Raw genomic sequence first — 22,196 nt, forward strand, 5'->3', positions numbered from 1 at the left:
ATATATTATCCCCAACCTTACCAGTTCTATTCCAGTGCAGAATACAGCTCAGCACTTCACCACAGAGTCAATCTTGCAAGAGAGTAAGTCAGTGAATTATTTCACAGAAACAATTACATCAACACTACTGAGTTTTTAATATTTCTGTTGCCCTTGTTTTTCACCTTCTATTGCACTTACACATTCAGCAATGTTTATTGATATATTATTGGCCATTAGATTTCTCAATGAGAAAAATACCTATTCTAGAAAATACTTATTTTAGAAAATACCTAATTCTAAACATACCAAAATGATCTCTACGTGTTTCTCACTTTTCATAACTTGGGAACAACATGCTGGCCTGTAAGCTCTGTAAGGGCGAAAACCTTTGTCAGCTGGGTTGGTTGATGTTTCTTAAGTTCCTAGAATGGTGCCTGGGACTCAAAACATGATCAGTGGAAAGTTGAATAAATAATTATTATCAGAAAGGTAGGCTTATTTCCTCCTGAGTCAATTCTTGCCCAGTAAGCAAGTCAGAGGTTTACTATATTTGGAAGTGTCTTGCTGTATAAAAATAAAGAAAAATCTACTTGACATCTTGAGGTCCTGCTGTCACCAAATCCAAATGACCACGTCACCCAGGTACTAATTCTTTAAAGTCCCAGAATAGTAGACAATTTGTTACAATGTTATATTCTCTCTGCCAATACAGAAAGTAACTGGCAGCTTCTCTCAGTAGAATACTATATTCAGACTCATTTAGATGCAAGTGACAGAACTCATTTCTACCAGCTTAAGGAAAGTAACGGTTTTTATTGCACAGTTCTAGAGGCTACTTAGAGCAGATAAGGGCAAGATGTATAACCAGGGATCTCCAGGTTCTGGAGCCAGAGCCACTGTCTCTTTGGAAACAGGTAATGTTTTTTCCGTTATCCCTGTGGATACGCTTTCATTGTTCTTTCCCAGTCGAGTGGGCCCAGTGCCTATCACAGTGCCAAGCATGCAATGAGTGTGCTGTTAATATATTTAAATGAATTAATGAATGGTATATCTCTGCTTCTTCATGAATATTGAGAAGAAATGGCTGCACAGAATTGCTTTTGATTCCAGCATTGCTGACTAACTTGTATCTCTTTTTGCAATTTAAAATTCTTAGGAAAAGAATCTACTGACTCAACTTGGCAATGAATTAACTCCTTCTTGGGTAAGGGTCTATCTTTTGTCTAATCAGCTCTTACTAGGGAGCCCTATCCCACTAAAAGTGAGGCAGATGTTCAGAAAAGGAGGCATTGCCTGAACAGGTTTTCAAAGAAATATCCACTAAAACTGTGGTCGAGTGTTTGCAAAGATGGCTACAATAATCCCTGCCCACAGGCCCCTCTGCAGTTGACTTTGCTGCTTCTCCCATCAAGAATCAGGGTCCATTTCCCGCCCTTGGTTCTGGGCTGGCTTTATGACCTGCTTTGAGTAGCAAAATGTGGGGGAATTGATGGTGTGAGTGTCCCTAAGCCTGATTCTCAAGAAGCCTCAGCACACTGCCACCACCATGTGAAGAATCCCATGTTTGCCATTGGATACAGAGGCTCCTACTGGGAGCCAGCGCTAACCACCAGATATGAAAACGAGGCTGTGTTAGACTGTGCAGCCCTGGTTAAGCTAACAGATGACTGCTGCCATGTGAGTGACCTCGGATGAGATCAAGGGAAGTACTGTGAGCAAATAAAATGGTCCATGTTTTAAGCTTCTATGTTTTGGGGTGGTTTATTATGCAGAAATGGTTAACTGATGTAAATGTTCATAAATTTTAGTAACTTTACTTGTTCTTCAGCTGACAAAGAAGGTACTAAAGTAGAATCCTGAATTGGCACCAAGGCTTTCATTCATATATTGACTATTTATCTAGGTCAGCCTGATTGAAAACAAATCAAAAAACTGGGAAAGAACTGAAATTTTCCTTGTCACTTCAATAGAAAGAGACTTGGGTTTGTATCCTGGTTCCAATACTTATTAGCTATTCTAGTACTTAAGCTCCCTGGACCTCAGTTTAATTATCTGTCAAATAGGAACAATGATATGTATATTTCAGGCAGGGCTGTGAATGTTATCTCCTACAAAATATGCACAACCATTGCGCTGGGGTATTTTGTGAAAATTAAATGAGATCATTTATATAAAATTTATATTAAATGTGTGGTCCAATACAGGCATAAACTCCATCTTTCAAAGAATACTGTAAAGTTCAATTTGCCTCTCACAGGAGGTTAGGCACTAAATACGTGGGGAAGTTTTGGGTACACAGCTGGGCACAGAGCCTTTAAACCAAGAAAGTACATTTGTGTGTATCCTCTCTCCCTCTAGAAGATAAACCAGCTCTGCCACCCTGCCCAAGGTGTTCCCTAGCTAACGTAAATGGTAGCGCAGCTCTCCTTCTGGTAAGTGACCCCCAGATACCATCTAGTATAGCGCTCCCCTGAGCTTGGTCCTGGAAACTCTATCACATGCTAGCTCTTTGAAAATGTGGTTTGGTGATAATCAAGTTTAGGAAATGCCACCAAGTATATGACCACTGGGAGACTGGTAATTTACATTAGCATATAAAGGTCCTGAGAAATCCTGCAGTAAATAACAAACAAAAAACCTTTTTTAAACAGTATTTCACTTTTTGTTTTAAATATAAAGTGACTTTCACCATATAATGCCTTTTAACACACACGGAACTAGTATATATCAGGACATACTGTGGAAAGTCCTAATATAATGAGACCACCCCCAACCCCACTTTATAGAGGACACTGAGGTCCCAGGGGGGCTGGGATTTGTACACAGTCAAGTACAAACTAGACTCTACTATTCAGGTACAGCACTAGCCAGCCCCTTCATTTGCCTTCTCCTGTAATGAGTCTCCCAATAAATCCCTTTGGAGTCATCTCCTACCTCCTATTTCTCCTCCCATATGCAATCATCCTCTTAAAGCACATAAAGGCTGGGGAATTCCTTCACCACCCTGCTCCACAAATGGAGAAGTAGCATTTCCATTCTGTCAAGTGTAGAGCAATGGCTTGGCTGGCTCCATCTATCTCTGCTAACGATCTAAGCATGCTGCTGTGGCTTATTTATTACAAACAGGGCACAAACGAAAAAACCGCAGGCCTTCCTCACAGTCTGGATATTTGCACAAGCCTTGGTTCTCCCACGGAGATGTTTTCTTTGGCCCAGCTGGGTTTTCCTGAGTAGTCAGATGTGACAAGTGCGTTTAACCCACTAGGGAAAGAGTAAGGGACTAAGGGAAGATGATGATAGTCTTAAGGGACATTTGAGAGGCAGGACTGCCTAGTGAGTAAGACCATGGGCTCTGTAGTCGGTCACACCTGGGTTTGAATGCCAGCTCCACCACCAGCTTGGGCAAGTTAACTAACATTTTTAACCTCTGTTTCCTCATCTGTGAAATGGCAATTATAAAAAGTTATACCTCATATAGTCGCTGAAAGTATTAAATAAAATCACGTATATAAAACACTTAACACAGGCTCAGTAAAGGAAAGCTACTATTAGTAGCAATGTTATTATTACAAGGAGTTTCTAATTCCCTTAAAACAGCGGTCCCCAACCTTTTTGGCACCAGGGACCGGTTTTGTGGAAGACAATTTTTCCATAGGCGAGGCCGGGCGGGGTGGGGGATGGTTCAGGCGGTAATGTGGGAGATGGGGAGCAATGGGGGGCAGCTGACGAAGCTTCGCTCGCTTGTCCACTGCTCACCTCCTGCTGTGCGGCCTGCTTCCTAACAGGCCACAGACCCGTACTGGTCCGCGGCCCGGGCGTTGGAGACCCCTGCCTTGAAATATGTATTCATTCATACAGCAAATGTCTGGGTCCTTCCTACCTTTCTGGCATGGTGTTAGATCCTGAAGATTATAGACAAAAGTAATACGCTACCTTTCTGTTCAAAAAGCTCACATTGTAGTAAAGATAGCAAACTGACAATGACCACACCTGGTGCAGGTGCGTTGACAAAGGAAAGCTAATAGGAGGAGCCCATAAGATTGCAGTCAGGGAGAGGTGTGCTTCAATAAGGTGTGACTCTGCAACAGAGTCTTGGAGGATTAAATAATTTAACTATCTAATAAAGAGTTGGCCATATAGAAGGTGCTTCACACCTAGTAGCCACATATAAGAGAGTAGGAGTTAGGCAGGTGAGGTGAAGCTGAAGCCGTATCAGGAAGATGAGCAGCTTGAGGGGACAAGGACAGCATGTCTGATCCTGCAGGACATTTCTTCACAGCCAAGGCAAAGTGAAGATGAGGCTGGGCCAGTACACAGACTCTCTGTCAGACGGGGACTTTTATCTCAACAGAAGTGTTTGGTCATTTAATTTAAAAGGTTATGGGGGCCAATAAAAGATTTTAAGCAAGGGTGGGGATGTACACAGACTTGCACTTGGGGAGGTCATTTCAGCAGGATCATGGAGCTTAGATTGTGGAGCAGCTTAATGAAACTGGGTCACGCCTAACTGTAGTAAATTCTTCCCTAAGAAGCCTTCCCTGCACCCAGGTCATGCCAAATCTCCTCCAGCAATGTGTCACATGCCTCCCGTAGACTAATATCGCAGTAACTGATGTATATTCCTGGGCTCCTCTACTGGGCTCAAAGAACTGAAGGAGTATTAACTGGTGCCAACACACTTCTCCCTTCCTCACAATACCTTGCATGAGACAATGGCCCCCAAATGTTTGTTGAATGACTGAAAGGAGACACAATCACACAAACTTGTTCCACCTGTAGATGACCTCCTTAACCGGAACGCCCTTCCTGTCGATCTTAACCAGTGTCTCTTGGAACTGTCCTATAGATCAAACCAGAGTAGGCTTGGGAGATACAATACAGGATGTGCAATTAAATTTAAATTTTAGATAGACAACAAATTATTTTTTAGTTTAAGTATGTCCCATGCAATTTTTGAGACACACTCACACTGAAAAATTATCTGTTGTTTATCTGAGATTCAAATTTACCTGGGAATTGCTAAATCAGGCCAATACTACACCAGGCCAAGCGTGCTAATGTTAACTGTCACTCTGGAAATGTCAGACTCCTGTTCCTCCCTTCTCCAACACTTCATTATCTCCATTTGACCCCAGAATTCCTAAGTGGTCTCCCTCCTACTTTAAAGCTACAGTGATGAATAACCATGTTTCCAAATCACAAACATAGACATGTTATATGATACATGAGCTAGAGTAAAGGTTATTTCCCAACTCTGCCACTTACAAATTTTGTATGGACTTTCTATGTATCTCAGTTTTGTCATTTATAAAATTAGGTTTATGATGCTTTACAGGGTTGTGACAAAAATTAGAAATCATATATTAAAGTGTCTCATACAGGGACTAAAATACAGATGTTCCATTCAATTAGTACTTCTCGGACACTTACTCTGTGCTAGGTAGACACTGGGAATTTCCCTGCCCTCACAGAGTTTAAAGTTTGAGGTAGAGATGTTTATAGAGACAGTGATTTAATATAAGAAGAAAGACTGAAATCATGGGGCCCTTAAAATATGTAGGCAACTTGATTACCATACCCACTGATTTTCCAATGCTCACTCTTGTCTTATTTTTACACACGTGTGTGTGCACACACACATACGCATCTATCATGACTGTGACAGTAGCTCAGAAAGTCAGGTGCAGGGAAATTATCCAAGAGCCAGCAAAAGCAACAGAGAAGGGCCAGCCAGATGTTGTCAGTGGGCTTATCTCAGTACCTGACTTCTAATCTGCTTCCGCCTTGGGGGATGGCCCTACTCTGTTCCAAGCTGTTTCTGAACACCAGTAATCTCCTGCCCTACTCAGGTCCTCTAACATAAGAACCAAGTACAGTGTCATTGCGACCTGTGTCCCTGGCTCCAGGGACAGGATTCCAGGTGGCTGCACCAGCTCCTGGCAGAGGTGAGGTAGGTGGGACTGCTGGCAGTGCCCTTCCCATTATTTCTCAGGCAGCTGCTCTCATCATCTACCTGAGCAGTTGGCCTGCTCTGCAGTGCCCCTGCCTGTTCATTCATAGGCACAAAAGGTCCCCTGCCCAATTACTGGACCAGACCTGATGAAGGCAGGGAGGACACAAATAGCCTCTGACCAGCTGGTGAGGGCTAAAATTTATCTTGTGTGAGTCAAGTGCACCAGGGAGCCCTGACACTGTTTTCCCCTGGCTCTGGCTCAGTGTGCCCATCTGCATTCCTGATCTTTTGACCTTGCTTCTTGATTTGCACTTCATTTCCACTGCTGAGACCCTGGACACAAGTTGCTATCTACTATCTGTCTGTATCCTTACACTTTTCCTGAGGTCTCAACCCTCCCATCTAATATGAATAAATATCTTTTATTGTCAGCTCCTATGTGGGGTATTTGACATGTATTACCATATTTAAATCTCATTACAGCTTTACAAGATAATTATTATGTCCCCAACTTTATGTGAGAAACCCAAGGCTCACAGAGATTAATTAAGCTGCCCAAACTCACAGAGCTAGATAGGGACTGGCAGGAATTAGAACCCAACTCCTTTTAGTTCCAAAGCCTTTGCATTATGCCTAACTCACCTTTGGCTAGAGTAGACTTCTCCAAATAATGTAAACCACTCAGATCAACAAAGCTGCTACCAGTCAAACTTTGCATATGGCCACTAACTCGGGTTCTAATCTCCATGCTCTGCCCACCAGATAGAACCATTTGGGCCATGATGGTGGCTCCCTCCCCCAGGCTTCTATGAAAGTAAAATTTGGCTTGAGGGCCTTCCTCTTCAGTGGCCATCTCTGTAGCTGAGCTAGTCCCTCCAGCTGTAGCCCTTCTTTTTCCCTTTTTCGGCTCCGTCCCAGCCTGCTTGCCCCTCAGCTCCCAGCTCATCTCACAGCAGGGCTTGCTAGAAGGGTGTGTTCAGGACCTTGAACTGGGCTGGAGTCTAGGAGCTGGGGCTGGCCCTGGGCTGTGGGACCTAAAGCCAGGGCAGAGAGGAGCAGAAGTCAGCTCCCTGAATAGTAGTAGTGGGCTGGGGAAATGAAGATTTAGTCCCGAAGGGATGGAAGCAGATGTGAGAAAACAGGCTAACAGTTAAGAAACTGCCTGGGAAATGAAGGTTGAGACCTCAAGTGTAGCTGTTCAGACAAGACACAGAAATTCCTTGTGGCACAGGTACAATCTTAAAGAAGTCTTGTGGTCTTGCCTGTTGGTGAGGAAGGGAGCCAGCCCGTAAAATATGGCTCCAGTTGGCCTTTTGAAATACCAGGAAATACAAAGTGGCAAAGGACATAGATGAAGGTTTCCTTTGAGTCTAAAAACATTTAACTCTGGTCAGGGCAGAGTTGAAGCAAGGTTCACATCTTTCCCCTCTCCATGGTTCAAACCTTCTGTGGCCCTAGATGTAGGGATTGAATACCGTAACTAACACCAGCACTCCACAGAGCAGCCCTCAGCACCGGCCTGCTGCCGTCTCCCCCAAAAAACAGGTGGGTTCTTTCAAGGGAAAGACAAAATGTACTATTAGCACTGTTCCAGTGAAACATAGAAATTATGCCATGAAAACTTAATTGCCACTTTATTCAGTAATCAGCATTAACACAGTGAATATTTAAAGCTACAGCAAACTGTGGCAGCCAGGAGCTAGGCAGCAGTGACTTCTAGAAAGCTAGAAAATGAAGACCTATGTGGACTAAGGCTGACTGAATTATTTAGGCCCTTTCCTGACCTGTGTGTGGAAAGGCTCACACTAGTGGGGTTGGCCAATCTAAAGGCACGTTGAGACCACTTACTCCTTTGACTTACTCCCTTCCCCAAGGTCCCTCAGCTACAGTTCAACTGAATGAAACTCAATCAATTTAGTTCTTAATAAATATGGTGTGTCTAGCACTGAGGTTAATAAGACAGAGCCCATGTCTTCAAGGAGTTTGTGGTATATTATTGGTGATGAAAAAGTACAACGATGACTATAATCAAGCCATCATATAATCAGAAAAGAGAACAGGCTTGGCCGATTCCTGACTCTAAAACTCACTAGCGATTTGACCTTGGGCATTATCCCACTCTTTAAAAGGGGGATAATATTATGGACCTAGTAAGGGTATAGAGAGTATTAAATACAATCTCATATGACCTATCACAGTGCTTGGTATAGACTAGCTATTTGTTATGTGTTTTTAGCCAAAATGTAAGACTAAACCAAAAAACAGTGCCATAAGAAAAGCCAAATAAAATACTGAGAAAGTTTAGAAGACATAGAAATGGCATTGCTTTGTGAAGGCAAAAAAGGCTTAGTGGAGGAAGTTGTATATGACATGGGTCTGAAAAAACAGGTGGACATTTTACTGGTGAGAGCCTCTGAAAATCTTAGTAGTGCATAAAAAGTTGCAGTTGAATGAAAGGATTAAAATATGAAGGGGGAGGATTATTTTTCAGGCAGAGGAAACTGGTAACAATGGCACAAAGAAGTGAAAATGTGGGATTTGTTAATGAAGTAGAAGAAGAATTAATTTATCTGGAAAATAAAGAATTGCAGAAGAATGCAGGGAGTCAGAAAAGGCAGATCGGGCACATAGAGTTGTGAACGTGAATGCCATCCTGAGTGGGTTAATTAATGATACAGATAGCAGAGGAGCCACTGGAAATTTCTGACAAAAAAGAGCAACATTTGGAGGTGGCAGTAATGTGGGGAAGAGATTTGAGTGAGGGGAGACAGGTGGCAGGGGTGTTGATGAGAGGCTGTAATTCCAGTTCAGGCAAGAGATAATGAGGACTGAATGAGGGTGTTAACAGTGAAGACAGAGAGCAGCAGACAAATGTGAGAGAGACTGTAGAATAGAATCCACAGGAATATGTAAGGAGCTGGATGTGGGGAGCAAGACATGCCCTATTTGGAAGTACTATGGCTGCCCTGAATGGTAAGCAGAAGAGAACAGCAGACAGATTGATTGCCAGAAAGAGGTAAGAGAATCACATCATTAGAGAGAGAGAGAGATTGTTAGGAGGGAATTTGGGACCACGTCAGAAAGAGAGCCCCACTAACCTTTAGAAGTTAGCCCCTATGAGGTCAAATCAGGCCAGCCATACATTCCTGGGCTGTACACAGGGTCACCTGCAAATGTGGATTTGAAGAACTTGAACTGGACTGCGTATAACCTTCACCTCCTAGAAACCATGTTTCTGACCACTGAGAATTTGCTCCCATTACACACTGCCTCTCTCTGATGTCTCACAACTAACACAGACCATTCAGGAAGCCAGGAGTGTAGATGACTTCTAGAGAAGACAGAGGAGCTCATCCACCCAGGCCCATTTACAGCCTCCAAAGTGGAATGTTCAGGATGAACAACTAAGGGATGGGAAATTAATTTAGAACTTTTATTTTTTAATATAAAGATAACTGTAGATTAAAAAATACTAATATTTAATATCCAGATTGAGACCAGCCTCTTGGCTAAAGTACGTACGTCAGTGAAAGAAATTCCTGTCGGAAGAGTGGGACTTCACAGGTGGAGAGGTTGGCAGTGGCACCTGAATTGTGGGATTGTTTTTGAGATATTGGTACATATTATCACTTACATAAAGTAGTTTTACAGAGCAGAGTGTCGGATATTAAACAAGCTAACCCTCACAAAATACACTTCTGGTATATAATAATCCCCTCAGAGGAACTGCAGAGTGAAGACAATACAAATAATTTATGTAGTATCTCACTACAGGGAAATGGTTCAATTAAGACTTCTATCCCTGGTATGAGGTCTTCATTAACCACACCAAAAAGTAAAGGTTGACATTCAAATCAGATTTGACAACAAGTTGGTTAAAATTATTGGAATTATTAAGACTATTTGTATCCAACATAATTAGTTATTAATATTTACTTAAATGTATGCTGTGCTTTTATTTTATTAATACACTTATATTGTGACTGTCTGCTCATTTGTATGCATGTAAATATGGGTGTATATGTATTTATTTCCCTAAAACAGGTTTAGTACAAAAGGTTTGGAAATCACAGTTATCATTGATTTTCTAATCCTGAGGCCCTGTAGTTATTTCAATATACTGAGATTGAATTTTTTCTGAGAAGACTTTGTTGGGGCAAAAAATGGAGATGTGGTGTAAAATGGACAAATGGAAGAAGTATACTATTATTGATACGAGAAGGAAAAAAATGCAGAGAGAGGAGCTAGGACCATCGAAACCAACTAAATCTCCTGTTTTAATTTTACCCAGAATACCTGAGTGGCAAGGAAACGACTAATCATTTGCTGGAGCAGAAATGTCCCATTAGGGCTCTCATAACTAAGCTGCCCTTTGGCTGAAGCATTGCCAGTCTTTTCCTGTGATATAATGGTACAAAAGGCTGGAAAGGAAGCTGTTTAGTGGATGCCATTTCATACAGCATTGCCTCCTTTTCTTTTCTCCTCCCACCACCCAGAACCTGTTGCGATGGGCACATTTTTAGAATATTTAAAAATAAATTACAGTTAGTGGTGAAACTCATAAGTTAGAGAAATGCTGGAAGTGTGTGCTTCAAGCTACACAGCCCAAGGCTGCCGGGTATAAAAATACTCCATGTCTCCCATTTGGCTAAGTGAGGCTTTAGCAACTGGTAATTTTTGCATGTCATAGTCACTGCTAATTGTTGAATTAGAACATCTGTCAAGAGTGGGGATATTTTCCTCAGAACACAGAGCAGGGGAAATTAGCTCTTCTCTAAGGCAATACAAGGCACATCATGACTGTGCTCACTGCCAAAAGCAAATATTCCCTCATTCTGGCCATTGTTTTCAAACGGGAAGTCTACTGAGTGGCCTCTGACCACGCTCATTAGAAACCAGGTGGGGCTTTTGCAGAGTCTTTGGATTTTCTCAGGCAATGGCAACTTTAAAAACGTCCCACATGCGACTAGACAAGAGGGAGGGTTTCTCCAAACACACTAGCCTACTTACAATCTTCAGACACAGCTCTGCCAATCACCTTACCCTTCAACTGCTTCCATTCTCTCTGCTATTAATTCCTTCCCTTCTCCTTTGACCTGTGTTGTCCTCCTTCAAGGCCCAAATAAAGTTTGCACCTGAAACAGGAAGCCATCGATGCTACTCTACCCTGTCTCTTTCACATTGAGAACTTGAACCATTGATCTTCTGCACACATCATTTGCCTCCAGGATGCCTTAGATTATTATCTGTAAGTCTTGTTTCCCTACCAAGAATGTAAATCTTTTAAAGCGAATGGCCAGTATCATTCATTTTTGCATCCCAACAGAGCATAGTGTTTGGTACATGGTAGAATTAAGGGGATTTCGGTGTTTGAGTGGCTGAGCAATTAGACTTATAGGATTAAAATCAAAATCAAATCTCTGGCACCTCATGAGGTCCAGAATCAAATCAAACTCTTTCAGCACTTACATACCCCAATTATCCATCTATCCATCCATTCATCCAGAAAAAGATTTATGGATCTTGGATTCACCATGGACTTTTACTTTTTTCTTCTTTATTGCCATATTTAATCAATAAGCAGATTTTCCAATGTGAAACTCCTCCCCCATACACATATATTTAGGGAATCCACTCTCTCCTCTCCTACCAACAACTATTACTCCAGTTAAGGCCTTGTCATCAGGCTAGAATTACTGTTTTAGCCTCCTAACTTAATTTTCCCTTTCCAGTTTGGTTCTCCTTAAATCTATCCTTCATGATACCTCCAGACTGATCCTTCTAAAATACAAATATGACCATGTCATCTTTCTGCTTAAAGCAGTTCATTTGTTCTCCAAAAATACAGATCAAACACGTTAGTAGGGCTTGGAATGCCCTAGAAAACCTGGCTCTTGTGTAATTCTCCAGCCTCATTGTTTGACACTCCTACACATTCTACATCTAGTAATACTAAACTGATTTTCTTCCCAGTGTCAACTGTTGGATGCCTTTTTAGTTTTGCTCATTGTGTTGCCTCTGTCTGGCATGTCCTGGACTCCCCTGTCCCACTTCACTTGGGCAACTCTTCTTCATCCTTTAAAAGGCAAATTTGTACTCTCTCCAAGAAGACTTCTTTTTATCTCAAGGCTTCATGAATTAGATGGCCTCTCAGCTACCATTACATCCCAAGCATAGATCTAATTAAACGTTTGTTGAAACAAAATAAATACAAATATATATCAAAATATAAAATATATTATATATACACACAAAACATATATAACTACGAAAATATTTAAGTAAATACAAATATAAGGCATGGTTAAATGTCTTATATTTCTATAATACTTCACAGGTGACAGGGTGTATTCACATCCATGATCTCCTTTGAGCCTTATTTTGGGAGAAAGTTAAAGCAGGCATCATTTGTTTCAGTACCTGAATTATAAGAGTTTAAATGACTTTCTGAAAAGTATGAAGTAAGTGGCAGATAGGAGTTCAAGGTTTAAAAGAGATGATCCAAGTCCAGTGCATAGCACAGTGTGTGGTACACGATGAGCACACAGGGACTTGTAGCTCACAGCGAAGGTAGCTGCCTTCATCATTATTATTACCCAGGTCTTGGTATTCCATCACCACCCTACCACCTATCCCCCACTGACACTAATGCACTCGGCCAGCAGCCCACATGGCTTGTTTCGAGAGGAACAATTATTCTAGTCCTCCACAGAGCAGATTCATGCCCAAGAACTGACTCAAAATCAAACCCACTATTAGGAGAAAGGGTGGGAGATGATTTATTTAGGGCCACATACTCCTATCCTAATTTCCCTAGTAGGCATCTGATCTTTCTCATCATTATTTTAATCCTTCTAATCATGGGGCTGGTATTCTAGAACTAGTTTGTTTTTTCCCCTTCTTTTTCAATTTTTTTCATAATTGGTTTTAGATCATGCCTGAAAATGAGGAATTTAGAGGATATGTTTGTAGCATATGGCTTTGTACTAGGGGTGTGTGTGTGTGTGTGTGTGTGTGTGTGTGTGTGTGTGTGTGTGTTCCTGAAAAGTAATATGAATCAAATTCTGGTAAATCATATCCCATTTTAAATGCCTGAAAGGAGCTCCATGTTTAAAGGGCTCCTCTGGGAAATTATTTTATGAAGTGAAAATTCACTCCCTCCTTCCCAATCAGTGTATTTGGATTTTCAGATAACCTTCTTAATTGATACATCCTAAATATACATGTTCAAAAATAAATATTTATGGATTGCTTACCACGTACCAAACATTTTCTGACGCTGAGGATGTAGCACCTCAAGGAGCTTATATTCTTCTGGGTGAGAGACAGTAAATCATAATTACACAAGTAGCCAGTCACTTATTTATAAGTGTTGCATGTATTCCAAAGGAAAGTACCAGGCACTCAGGCAATTTGTAACAGGGAGACCTAGACTATTTGATCGTGTCAGGAGAGTCAAGGAGCTGTGGTGCAGAGGGAGAGGTGGTACAGGGGGGAGTGCTGAGATCTGAGGCTAGAAATGAAAGTAGGAGTCAGATTTTGGCTTGGGATATACCTATAATGAAATAGTGTCCAGACTTTTTACGTCACATCTTCTCACATGAGAAGAGGCAGTTCTTGTCACTTAGCTATGTGTCCAGGTCTTTCCTCCTCCAGTGACAGTGCCCGACTAATGCAATTCTGGGAAAAGGTCCAGTGCAAATTTACCTTCCCAGATAGTCCTGTTACCTAAGTGTTTAGCTAAGACCACCATTCTTTGAAAGTAGCCAAATGGTCACTATTAGTCTCCTCCAATATTTAGATTAAAATCCATTCTTTGGAATCCATGCTAAAAAATCTGATCCAAATGAATAAGGTTATTTCTTGAAAGTTTGACTCCTTTTAAGGGCAACTTTTTGGATCCTACAGTATATTTGCGTTCAGAAGTCATATTTTCATAAACTAAATATCAGGACTCCTAAACTAGCCAAGGACTTTCTATTTGTACATTTATTCATTTTTATTAGGTAAGGGGACAGTAAATTTAGGCTTTGTTGAATGACTCTGTTGGCAGATACTTTCTATGGTTACTCATCATCTCCTTTGCCCACCTCATCTCTTTCTAGTTGACTGATAGAACCCTACTGTTTCAGGGATCCAGTTGACATCCTTTTATGTCATATATACTAGACCCTTACTTGCTCTAGCCCAGGTGTTGAATAATGATAATTTTATTACCCATGGCCATTCATTGAACCCAGTTCTGGCCAATGATCTATAAGAGGGTACTCTGGCAGGGGAGGATTCTATTTCTGAACACAAAGCCCAAGCTTCCCAAAGAGAAGACTTTTTAATTCTATTTCTTTTTCTTTTTCCCTCTTGAAACTGAAATCAGAGTTGTGAAAGTCATCTTGTGATCATGAGGTAACAGCTTTAGGATGAAAGGAAATGTTCTAAGAACAGTGAAAAGAACAGAGGATTTATGTCATCATTACTGAGCATCTCATCCAATGTCAATAATTATCTCTTTCTGAGATTTTGCTATCAGAAAAAGATAGAACCCTATCTGTTTAAACCACTTGAGTGTGTGTGTGTGTTGGGTTTATGTTACTTGCTGCTGAAAACATTCTTAAATATACTTTTATTAACTGCCAGCTATTTTATATGTTGTTAGATCCTTTCAACATTTAATCCTCACAGTAACCATTTGACATAGACATTATTATCTTCATTTTATAGATGGGAACTGAGTCTCAGAGGAACTGTCCAAGTTCACACAACTAGAGAATGATGGTAGAGACATCTGGACCCAATCCTGTATGAATTCAAAATCCAAGCCCTTCCCATTACAAAACTCTGCTTTATGACAGTACAATCTATTTTAATTATATAGTTAAAAATCCTGTTTATCAAGAATCATTTAATTATATGGAAGTAGAATTACACTGAAAAAATGATTTCATTAATACAATTAGTGCAAGCTCTTGTTTTATTAAAAAATACTTTAATAAGAAGAAACCACAATATGATATTTCAGTGTACTGGACTTGGATCAGGTGGGGCTGTGTGACCACCTGGGGATTATAATGACTCCAACTTGTTCAATATATTCAACACTTACTACTCTCCAGTCCCTGTGTTGAGTACTTTACATACAATATAGCATGCAATTCTTATGACAACCCTCTGAGTAGATAGAATAATTATGTCCATTTTACTGATGAGAAAACTGAGGCTTCCTGATCCTAAACTAACTTGCCTAAGGTCACACAAACGTTTATTGGGGGTATTTAAATTTAAGCTTGAATCTAGAGCACATGCTCTTATCCTCAGTGTACCATAGCTTCCATGCACACAATAGCCCTCCTTCCTAGGAGCCTTAGTCAAGCAATCCCAGATACACGGCTCTTTCCTCAGAACGCATCTTGGTATTCATCAGTGTTAATGGTAGCAGATAAACTGCATAGGCATTATGTGACAGAGCAAAAACACACAGGCTTTGAAACCACAAAGATCTGGGTTTTAGTCCTGACATTATCATTTATTAGCTGTATGATAATGAGGTAGTAATTTTTGCAGAGCCTCAGTTCCCCCAACTATATATGAGGGGTAATAATGCTACAATGCAAAATTGTCTTGAGGATCTAAAAAGATAATGTAATTAAATTAGTCCTTCTTCCCACATTATCTGCATATGCTGTAGCACTGCATTATTTCAGTGGCACCAAATGATGAAACCCAATTCTTAAATACTTAAGAATCAGGCAACATTTATAAGTCTGGAATTGGTTTACATTTTTCCCTGAGGGTAGTTCTGTAAGTTATATACTTTTCAGTTTTTGCTGCCTGTTCCCCAGAGGATCATTAGAGTATATTTATTTTGAACATAATATGTGTCGGGAAACAAGACTCATAGAGGCAAATAAACATGGTAGCTGTGAAGAGTAGTGGGCAATAAGGTTAGGCTGCCCCACAGGTTATACATAACTTCTTACGTTGTAGACTGGCCCTGGTTGAATATATCATATAGGGCCACATATAGGTGCCTTGATGGCCTCAAGCTATGATTTTTAAATACCCAACAATGAGTTGACTGCATATGAATCACCTGGGAACATGTTAAAAATACAGATTCAAGATGCTCCACTAAAAATTTTGATTCAGTAATTTCAAATCTAGTCATTTTATTTTTAACAAGAATTTTATTCGTTATCCAGACATATTTCGGAAATACTGGCTTAAATTATGACATGGCTTATATATTGCCTCCACTTCGTCCTTGTTTTGCTGAGTGAATTAATATATAAATATCTTTGTATATAATTGTCTCATCTTTCCCCAAATACTGTCTATAGAAGCACACCAGAAAGGGTTATATAAGGAGAGCAAATAGCATTACATGAATGAAAACATTTATAAAATATCAGGAGATCAATAAGACAAATGCCAAAAGGGCCTGAAAATTTACTAATTATCCTATGTTCCCAATAAGCAAATGACCCCTGGACACAGTATACAGCTAAAAGGGTTACACATTTCTTGTCTTCCCAGGGCCCTTGGGAGTAATTGTGTATAACCTTTTCACTAGCAGACAGCTGTGTTTCTGTCTCACTTGGGTTTTCTCTGTGAAAACATTATTCCAGAATCACTGTTACACAAAGGAAAGTTTACCTTGGCAACCAGAAGGAGCACAAGCTGTGACTGGAACTACACAAAAATCCCCATTTCAGCAAAATGCATCAAGACCCCCAAACCCTTGACCTCTTTCTTTTATAGTAGTTCAATTGTGACCAAATTCCATTTGGTTATAGAACCTTTTACGGAAATAAATTATCACAAGGAATTCCAGTAGATTCAACATAAATAAAAGCACAGCTGCCCTGTTTGAGGCAATGGTGGTGGGCACAAAGCCTGCCTCTTCCTCTCAAGAAACCTCCATAATATGCAACTTTAAGAATTAGTCCCATTGCTTCACAGTATGAAAACTGTGGTGGGCCTGTCGCCCTTAACCTATCTTCATTTCCCTCCTACCCAAATGAGACCTCATGTCCAAAAACCATGCTACCAGCACCTATAAGTTTTCCACTCCTAGGTCAGTCTTAAACAAGGATCCACCCATATTTACAATTTTCTACTTCCCTTCTCATCTTCCCAAGCCTTGGTAGCAACATTGACGAGGCATTAATTTATCCCATTAAAAATGTATAATTTCCCATCTCACTGGGTTGTTAAAACAATTTGACAGCCTTCTTGCTGAGTCTTAATTGGGAGTCTTTCCTTGTCCTTTAATGATCCAATTTCTGCCACACTTCCCAGGGCCTGCATCAATCAGTCCTTATATCAATGGTTTTAAAGTGTGGTCCTCAGACCAGCAGCATCAGCACCATGTGTTGAAAAGCAAATTCTCCACCCCAGAACTATCAAGTCAGGAGCTCTCGAAGAGGGACCCAATACTCTGCAGTGATTTGGGTGCACACTGAAGTTTGAGAACGATTGCTCTGAATCACTCTCAACACTTGTCTATCATGTCTCACTGAGAAAGCAGATGCTCTTTCAGCTCTGTGAACAGACCTTATCACCACACATGCCAATTTATCATTTTCATGTTGGTCTTTCTTCCTGGATGGCTCGAACTTTGAGGATAGGTACAGTATCTTATTCATCTTCATCCTCGGATTCCCATATCCTAGTACAGTGCCTAGCACATATTAGTGGCACAAAAGATATGTTTGAATAAGTTAAATAAGGTTGTGGGAATTAAGAGTCACTATCCTCTCAGGTGGCAGTTTTCTCCTCTACAACATGGAGGTCAATCATTAATTGACCTTTTTTCTTTACAGGATTGTAGTAACAGTAAAGTCTAGTGAGATCATGGATATCAAAAAAAACTTTTAATAAGCTAAAAGCGCCATGTAAATGAAGATATCATTATTCTTCTCTACCACATATCTTGTGAAATAAAAAGCCACCATTCCTTTAAAACTGAAAGGGCAACTGGATAAAATTTGAGTCATATAGGTCAGATATCTTCTCTCTTTGTTCTTAAAATCCTATTTTCTCTCCATCTGATAATTCAGGAAATTATACAGACTCAAAGTTTTGGTGACTTCATTTTCCATGAAAACACTATGGGTTTTGCAGCTCAAATAAAAACCATGATGTTGTAATTATCTCAGGGTGAATTTAAAGTACAATATTTTGTCTTCAAAGTGAACCACCATATAAATGTTTGATTAAAAGAGGGCTGCAAAAGAGTCTCCATTTGAAACACTATGAAAACAAACCATAAGGCTTTAAGTCACAGTTTGGGGCTGGGTGTAAGGAGAGGGGATGATCCTGAGTAGGAAGAGAAACTCTGAAATTTTCTATTGGATTGTGCAGAGAGGGAAGATCCCCACGACATGACTGTCTGCTGCCTCCAGAGAAGCCAAATCAAAACTGTTGCCAGGGCAGCTCTTTACACAGCTACTCTCTCCAAATAGTTCTGTTATTGGTAGAGCCTCTACTGAAATGGGAGGAAGTGTTGTATTCTCTAATTCAAGTCAATTCTCTAAGTATTGATTGAGCTCCTAAGATGTGCTCAGCCAAGGTTGCCCTGACTTGAAACTGAAGAAAGTGAGTGCCTACATGCTATGCTTCAAGTAGAACAAGGAAGGTTCCTGGGTCCTAAATAGCCACCTCCCCATATCCCTCTTCCTCCATATCACCTGAAACTCTGCTCAGTCTTCTGGGCTACAATGCAGCACTCTCCAAGATACATTTGATGAACACTCATCCCAGAGATGCTTCACAAATATCCAGTTTCACGGTCCAGTTGGAGAAATAATGCAGTCTATACCCCCTTCTTGGAGATTCTTAATGTGTTTTAACGGTAAGACTCTGAGAACACGTATAGTAATGGTATCTGCTTAACTTTAGTGTCATTTTCCAGTCTTAATTGAGCATAGAACTCTTCTTCTCCAATAAAGTTTTTTTTTTCCTTCCCCTTATTTTTAAGTAATTCTTCATAGTATAGACTTTAAAATAGGCAGAGGAAAGTCCAGTTCTACAACCAGCAGGTCTGAATCTTCCTCCCAGCTTACCCCTCTGTTAGCTTGGAACACTGGTTAAGTTATTTAACTTCTGAGCTTTAATATCTTCATCAATAAATGCAGATAATAACAGCATGTACATAGAGCTCACTACCTTTTCTTACTGGCAGCAGTTTCACCCATTAGGGATCCATTTAAGTTAAAAGACATTCATTTAAAAAAATTAAAGGAATCCTGGGAAGAGTAAAAGGACTTCCATATTGGAATGACCCTACCCTTGAGACAAGACATAAACATTTTCTATTTCAACTCTTCAAGGACCATACCAAATGCTACTTTCATGTAGCCTTGGTATCCCACATCCAAAGTGATTTCTCCCTTTTCTGAATTCTCCTGCCATACCCCAAGTTGTATACTTAATCCATTCTGCCTAATTTTATAGTTCTTACTACAAATGCTGCCCCTCCTAGACTAGTTTATGAAGTTATTAAGGTAGAAACTGTGTCTTACCCATTATCCATGATAGTGCTTGAAACAAAAGAAACATTCAATAAATGATTGTTGAATGATTTCAGGCTCACTTGAATTATCTTAATTGAATCACTTTCCTCCATTCACTTGAACCACATCTGTTGTAGTAGAGAAATAGAACCTTCTTGGAGGGAAAGAAGGAACACACTAGAATATGAGACAATTGGGATGAAGTTGGGTAGATAATTACCCAAGACAAGTAGTTTGAAGAAGTGCTAGGCAACATAATCACCAGATGTCTGAGATGCATGAGGAAGAGTAGCTAGGGGGTGAAGAGGGAGGAAAGCAGGTAGCACATTAGGGTTACACAGTACAAGTTTCCTATTGAAAGTCGTGCCCAGAGGGGCACCCCATGCCCAGTGCCTTTGAGGTTGCTATAAAATGAGCACAAGGCACTCAGCCCTTAAAGAACTTATATCTGGTCAGGAGACAAGGCTTTATAGACATAATAATCAAAGGAGTGGTGAATACATAAGACATAAGCATACGCCCTGTGATCAGACCACTTAGGTTCCCATCCTAGTTCTGCCACAACCCACCTGTGTGACCTTGGGCATGTTATTTAACTTCCCTGAGTCTCAAGCTCCTCATTTGTAAATTGGACATAACAGTACCTACTTCACATGTTTGAAGTATTAAATGAAATAATTCATGTACTATGCTTACAAAAGTGTCTTCCATATCATAAGCATTCATCAAATATTAGGTGTTGTTGCACTTACATTTTACTGCAATTATGCATTTACTATTGTAAGTCAATAGTAAATAGTGAGACTCCCTTTGTGTCGCTTGCCACCAAGTGTAATTGTGTGAAAATTATAGCAATACTCCAAATCACAATGGTCTGGGACCTCACTCTCTGGACTAATAGGAAGCCTCGCCTTTTCCAGAATCTCTCTCCCTAATCAGCCTCACCAGGAATCTCTGGGCCTGGGGAGAGATGTGATTCTCCACAAATAATCAGAGTTGCTGCTAGTGGTTTTGTGGCCCTTCTGTTCCAATGGCTGCTGCTTCCATGGTCCCTCTTGGCTCACTCCTGACAAGTGGCTATAGCTGGCCCCCTGCAGGCTTTCTCAGAACTGCTGGTCTCTGGCGCTCTTCTCCTGTGCCAGCAAGCAGCAAATCTCCTCTGATTCTGGAGACCAAGTGGTATGGTGTTCGATTTATACCACTGCCATGGCCCTTCTCAGAACACTGGACACTGGAGAGGAGAGTTTCAGAAGACCACCAGCCTCACACAGTTGCACCCAGGCCTTGCTGTTTAAGATCTTTAGCAAAGGGAGGATATGGGGGCACAGGGAAGACCCTGTCCAAGAGGCCATTTTCCTCATGTGGTTTTCCCTTACAGTTATCTCTCCTTCTATATGCCTGCGCCCCAACGCTGGCCAGACTCATGTTCTGTCTCTCAGGTCTTTAGGATACTATGTAAACCACAGGATGGACATCTTTCTCAGTGTCCACAAATATTCTCTTCCAGTTAGGAACCTGGCCTTCCCAGAACACACCAACAACTCCAGTGAGCATAATGGTCTATCTACATGGTTGTCTGTCACAGTTCAATCTGACCCACATGAAGACTCTCATCTGATCCTCCAGTAGAAGGTGAGTTCCACAAGGGCAAGAGATAATGTCTATCTTGAGTGTATGACTTAACATCTAGCACCTGTCATAATGCCTGGCATCCTGTGGGTAAATGCACAATAAATATACATGAAAGATGAATATAAACAAGGGAGGGACAGAGGGATAGGAGGAAAGGAAATCTGTCTGGGTCAGCTTAGACAAGAAAGTCCTTTCAGTAGAAGTGGGATTTAGTTAGGTCTAAAAGAATGATTATTTTTAATATAAACAGCTATTTTAGTGCTGCATCTACATCTTTGTATATCCAAAAAATAGAAAGAAATTATGTCCTTGAATTGAACAAATTTTTCAGTGAGATTTGTGCTTGTACATGATTCAGCTTCAGAGTTATCTTCCTTGTGGCTTATAGCATATTAAGCTGCTAAAAGCTATTTTTAACAACAATGTCTCTGCTGCCTCAGATGCAACTGTGGATGAAACACAAAGTAAAAACTGACTAAAGACAAATTTCAGTTCACAAAATGTAAACTTCTTTTGAGGATTCATTCATTCATTCATTCATTCAAAAACTATTGAGCATTAATGTAATACAGATACTGTATTAGGCACTGAAATACATGAATGAAAACACATACAGCCTTCCCTCAGGGAGCTTCAAGTATGAAACTAGAATACAAAAACATAGTTATTTAATGGGACTTGGACTAGTGAAGTAGAAACACAGGAAAACAAACACCTAAGTGTACAGCAAAGGTAGTCAAAGAGGGCTTTGCAGAAATATTCTTCCGGCTGACTCTAAAGAGGGTTGTAACACCACCACCAACAAAAACAATAGGTACATTTGTGGATTATTTACCAAGCACTATATTAAGACTTGATATTAATTATATGGTTTCAATTTAATGCTAACCAATTAAAGAAGATATTATTGGTCCCACCTTATAAATGAAAAAATTAGAGCATTAAGGAGGTAAAAGAACTTGCCCAAGGCATCACAGTTATTAAGTTACAAAACCAGGACTTAAGCCCAGATTTAATGACTATAAACGCCATTCCCGTAACCAAGGGGATTTTATCCTCAGTGACTTGAAAGAACACTTGTTATGATCAGATGAGGTCAGAGATGAGAAAGCATGTGA

This window comes from Balaenoptera physalus (genome assembly GCF_965194825.1).
Source record: "Balaenoptera physalus genome assembly, chromosome: 1".
Lineage (NCBI taxonomy): Eukaryota > Metazoa > Chordata > Mammalia > Artiodactyla > Balaenopteridae > Balaenoptera > Balaenoptera physalus.